This window comes from Vicugna pacos, chromosome 6 (assembly GCF_048564905.1).
Source record: "Vicugna pacos chromosome 6, VicPac4, whole genome shotgun sequence".
Taxonomy (NCBI): Eukaryota; Metazoa; Chordata; class Mammalia; order Artiodactyla; family Camelidae; genus Vicugna; species Vicugna pacos.
The window spans coordinates 28,338,899-28,344,610 of NC_132992.1; the positions used below are offsets into that span (position 1 = coordinate 28,338,899).

The 5,712-nt window shown below is 42.2% G+C and overlaps 1 protein-coding gene across 7 annotated transcripts in view; it reads right to left on the reverse strand.

Moving 5' to 3' along the window:
- Positions 1-1,266: 1,266 nt before the first annotated feature.
- FMN1 (formin 1) overlaps positions 1,267-5,712 on the reverse strand; it is a 432,624-nt gene continuing 428,178 nt past the window's right edge. For 4 of the 7 annotated variants that reach the window (XR_012073396.1, XR_012073397.1, XR_012073394.1 and 1 more), the window contains one exon: positions 4,464-5,618. The gene's annotated coding sequence lies outside the window, so the exon portion shown is untranslated. Of the gene's footprint in view, positions 2,223-4,463; positions 5,619-5,712 lie in introns of those variants that run through there. The other 3 variants (XR_012073400.1, XR_012073398.1, XR_012073399.1) reach the window with 3 other exon arrangements.

Below are 5,712 nucleotides of genomic sequence, written 5' to 3' on the forward strand. Positions count from 1 at the left end.
GTAGGGTCATTTAATTGGTATCTTTCACTGCAAGGTAATCTACTGGTGAGGCAACCTTTTTTATTGGGAGAACTCCTAGATGTCAGTATTGTAATGATCTTTTCTCTGGGGCCATTCAGTTTCCCAAAGGAAGACTCTACTATCATTTTTTTTGAAGTTACTAGTCTTCTGTGAGGGTGGGAGAAAGAGGATGGGTGAGTTCTTTGTTTAGCATGAAGACTTTCATTTATTTTTCTTCTTTTTAGCGCCATGGCTCATTCCAGTCTTTAGTTGGCCTAGTTGTCCCGAATTCAGAGTTTCCTAGGTTATTTTCTTAAAAACAATAAGCCTTTTTTGGTGGTCAAGTCATGTGAGGTCACGGTTGCTTGGTGTAACCTAGTTTTGCACTTATCTCTTGTGAGAAAAACCACTCTTAAACTTAGTGGCTTACTTTTTAAACTTATTATCTCTCACGGTTTTGTGAGTAGGCTGAACTCAGCTAAGTGGTTCTTACCCGGGGTAGAGGTTTCTCATGCTGGTGCTGTCAGATAGCTCTTGGGGCTGGAATTTGGAGGCAAAGGCTCAACTGAGGTAAGTGACCGCCCCTCACCGCTGCACCCACCCTGCCCTCCCCTTGACCCACTCAGATGTTTGGCAGTGAATGCTGGCTACAGCTGGAAGCTTAGTCTCAGGTGATCTGTTTATGTGTCTTAGGCTTCTGAGAGCAGAGTGGTTGGATTCCAAGAGCAAGTATCCCAAGAGAAAGAAGGTGAAAGCTCCCAGTTTCTTAAGGTTGGCCTTGAAAACATATAGTGTCACTCCCACCATATTCAATTGGTCAAAGCAGACTAGATGAACCCACTTTCGAGCAAGGGGATGTCCTCGCCTCTTGATGAAAGAAGTGTCAAATAATGTGTGACCATAACCTACCAGAGCTAACTTTACTGGCTGAGAAGGGACATGGGGATACAGCTGTTCTGCATACAAAGGTTGACTTAGTCTCCTCGTCTTCAGCCCTGTAACTTCCTGTGACATCTATCTTCCGCTGCATCTTGCCTCTGAGCCTTGATTCTTTCAGGATTTTTAACTCAGCTTGAAGCTTCTCCCATTGTCCTATCAATGTTCACTCTCCTGTCTGCCATTGTCTAAAAAGTTACTGAAATCATTGAGTTGCTATTGTCTCTTTTTTCCCTTATTCTTTATTCCTGTATGTTCATACTCTTTACAGTTTTTAAACTTTCATTTTAGTGGAGTTCTACAAGAAAGAAATGAGAAAGTCATGTGGTGTATTTTTCTGAGTCCAAAAAAATTTATACCCACTGTTACTTGATAACAACTTGATTTCGTAGAGGGCTTTATAATGGAAAAAAATGCACTTTCGTACACATCATTTTATTTGCTCCTCATTAATTCTGAAAGAAAGGTAGGACAGATGTTTAAATGCTATTTTAGAGGTGCACAAGCTTAAATCAGAGGCACAAAATGATTTGCACAATGTTGCACAAGTGACTTGCTTTCATTTACATCCTTTAGGGAAATATACTGGAATTAAGTCTAAAGGTGACAAGGACAAGTCAAAGAAAATAAATTTTTCTTTTTGAGGGGGAGGATGCTGTGCATGGAGTTCAGAAAGACTAGAATTTGTACAGCCGTGAAGAGTCCACTTAACAATCTGGGATTTTTATGTAAATGGGTAGCTGTGGTGTGGTGAGTCAGGAACCCAATTAGTAACAAACTAGGCAGACTTTGATGGCCCAGCTCAGCTTCCTACTTCAGGCCACACTGGTGCCTCTGTTCACTTGGTCCACATGCTGGGATGGAGGAATTTTTTTCCCACATCCCTTTGCAGGAGCCCATTTTGGCTGTCCTTATGGCAGTGACTGCGTTTCCAAGAGGAAGACTCTGTAATGTCTCCCAGGCACACTACAAAGGGAACGGAAGTCATCAGATGGCTGGATCTGGATCTGGGCCAGGATAACTCGACTCTTCTTGTAGAAGGTGCCATGGGATCCACAGTGATGGCAGGTGATGGGAGAAGGGGATCCCCTTAGCTTTATGTCTTGTCTGAAAGATGATAACCATGCTAATAAATTTAGTGCCACATTCCTTATAGTGTGCTCATCCGACCCCTAGAATAAGGCCATAAACCATAATGGGGTCCATGATGCTTTCAATTATTGGACGTTCATTTCTGCTCTTCATTTTTTCTTTGCTGCCCAAATTTGGCTTTATTGATGTGCTTTCTGGAGGCATGGGAGAGGGCAGGGGTGGGAAAAAAAAAGAAAAGTTCCACTTCTTAGAAATCTGAGAAAAATTATATGTCTATCAAAGTAAAACCAAGGCTCCTTAATGGGGGAAGACATAACATTTTGTCATTGTAGCCACAATAAATACATAGACATATCACAATGAACAGAGCTGATTTGCAGGCATTCCTGGGTCTTTTCAGAGCCATAGGCTATTTTATGTTATCAACATCCTAATTAGGAGAAGCATTAAGCTTTTTTTAGTAGATAGTGTTTAGGATTTGTATAACCCTACCTCTCAGACTTTCTTGAGAGCAGGAAGGCATCCAGAAAAGAGTTTATGGGATGTGGCACTGAGCCCCAGAGAGAGGCTGAGTTTGTAAGAAAAAAGGAAAAAGAATAGGCATCGGTATTAAAAGAAGAGAAGTTATTTGGGTTTCTTACCCTGATACTCAGCAATGAAAAATTGTCTTTCCATTTGTTTGAAGCAAGGCTGGAAAGGTTACTTTCTTCCCTGCTGGTCTCTCCTGCTACATTTTATTAACATTTCAATTCTTTACTGCTTTTTCAGACACACTGACAAAACCCGAATACCAGATCAATACCAGAACCTCACCTCTGATGCTCACTCATGATTCAAAGTAATTATATTACTTTCAAAATAGAATTAAAGAACATCAATGTTAATAAAGTACTGAATATAAAAATTGTAATTCCAAAATCCCTCTGGACACTGAAGACCCTTAGATATCCAACTGTGAGACCCTGTCATGCAATGAAATTAAAACTTCCCCATTCATTCTTACCTCTCTCACCCAAGATTCTGTTTGCAAATGACAATCTTTCATCAGCAAAAAAGTGGCATAGTTAGTGAAAAATTAAGTAAAATTATGGAGGAAAATCCTCTCCCTTGGAGAAGATTATTAGGCTAGGATTATGCCAAATCTCTTGGTGACTTTATTTTTTTTAACTTTTGGCAGGCTAAGAACCTTTCACCTGAAAGATTGGGATGGGGGAGAACAGGTGAGGAGAAGAGGAGGTTAGGTAATGAGGGAAGCGGTTAATTTTGGTTTGCTTTGTAAGTTTCCAGAAGGACCTCAATGGAGAGAAGTAAAATCAGTTGAAGGAAATTGTGGTGGAAGGGAAATATACAAGTAGAACTGAGTAATATCAAGCAATCTGGGGGGATCCTTCAGTAGAAGCCTTGTCCATCATACTGGAAAGTGAGCGAATCATGTCAGTGGTTGAAGAACGCTGCTGGGAGCTTTATGTGGTGTCTCCAGTCCAGCATTCCTATTGTCATTGTCTGTGGTCATGTCTAGACTTTCAGGGGGTGAGGAAGAGGTGAAGGCAGAGAGGGTGGTGTTGAGTAACTGGAAAATGTTCTTGATTGTGGTGCTCATTCCTTTGCTTGCTCCCCTCTGAAACCATCTGGGGGGAAAATATCCTGTATTTGTGCTACTTGCTCATGACAACAAATGAAATCAGAGCCACATACTGACTGAAGAGTGAAGAGTTCCTTGTTTTGACTATTAATGGCTTTGAAATTGATGTGATTCCCTCATCAGTGCTACAAGAAAGATCTTATTCATGTAATTTAGAATGGAATCATGTCTAGAATTTGTACAGACACTAAGAAAGTTGCTAGACAAAGATGTACCATGGACCTTTCTGTCAAAACTGTTATTATGAAAAATTTATGGTAAGACAAGTCTATGCTTTTATAACCAAAATGGAGGAAAATAAGCACAAAAGTTTTCAACTAAACATGCTGTGACTCAGTTCTAAACTGTGATCTGGGCAAAACAGATTCAAATAATCTAACATGGGTGTACACCCTCAGTTATGAAGCTAGCTTTACAAACTAGAAAGTTCTAGCTCTGGGGGAAGCGGGTGAGAGAAGAGTGGTCGGTGGACTGGGCCATGTGATGACAACGTGGCCATGGCTTAGAGCTTTTGAAGGCTTCACACATGACCAGAGAGGCACCAGGTTGAACTCATCAGTACATTTGTATATGACCCTGTGGAGCTTGTTTCATTTCAAAAGTATCAAGAGCTTTGACTTATTCACCCAAAATGCTTCCCTGGGAGCTCAAAAAGCCATGTTCTCTAGACCCTGAAATGGAGAGAGTGGATGAATCTAGTGATTGGGAGGTAATGTGATCTGCCTTTTGTAGCAAGCCAGAAGCCAGATGTCCCCTCCCCTTTGATCTGAATAACACTTTAGGCTGCAGACAATAAGATTGGTTTTAAATTTATTGTCTCTTTGATTTCTGCATTCTAATGCTTTTTAAATTCTTTACACAAGACAGGGCTATATATAGGCAACTGGGGGTGGTTCACTGGAGGCCAAAAAAAAAAAAAAATTGCCAGTAGCTTTTTAGAAGTGCTGGGCAGAGCTTCATGCATATTTCTCTTCAAGGAAACAAAAGACTTGGGGGCAGGAACTTTTTTCTTTTCCGGTCGTTTGACTCCAAAATGAAGTTTCCTACCTCTGGGCCCAGCCAGATTTGTGAAAAAATTCCTTGCAGAACCCTCCTCTTAGTAAAGCACTACAGCAGAAGAATCCAGTTTAAGTGAAGAAACCTAAATCAGAATGTCTTCCTACTCGACGCCCTCTCTAACCTTCACCCCAGTTCGTGTCTTATTCCTGTCTTTGGTGATGCAGCCTATGTGAGGCAGTCAGCTGAGGCCACGAGCTTGATTTCATTAGTCCTGTTGATGGTAGAGATGCAAATATCTGAATTCAACCTGCCCCCTGAGAAGAGTTAAATGGCATTTGAGGATCTCCAGTTAAAATTAAGGGAACGATAGTGACCAGGCACTCAACCAGAGGCATTTGGTCCAGTTCCTGCCCTTAAGTGGATCAAACCACAGACAACTGCCCCAGGAAGTCAGCCTGTTCTGGGAAGAACACCAGAAGGATGACCGATAGGGAGCTCACAGCTTAACCTGCTTGCATTGCAGCTACGTGACCCTGCGCGAATCGTGGCTTCTCTACATCTCCGTTTTCTCCCTGAATGTTAGGTTAACTCTTACGGACCAAGCATTTGATTAGATTAAACAGCTTTTTACAGACAGACTCTTATTTGAGCCCAATAGCCACCTGTGAAGTAGCCAGGCAGCCCTGTTCATATTTTAGGACGAGGACACCTAAGCTTGAGCTTACGGGAGGAAGGCATTTCCTGAAGCCTCATTGCTAGCACCAGACGCAGGTGGGCCTGGGACTCAGATCTCGCGATACCTTCTCCCGCGCTCTGTCCACGCAGTAATACGCGCCCCGCCTCTCTGCCTAGGCGTCGTCAGGACCTGAGCTGAGGGGGTTTTGCAACTGGATGTTGGGATTACAGCAAACTCCTGATCCTTCTCCTCAAGAATCCTCTGTGAACTTCTCTAGGAAGAAAGGACAAGGCATGCAAGCACTCAGCGAGGTGAAGGATATGAAAACATCAGACTGGTTCTACCTGCCTTCTGTGACGCAGCTCAC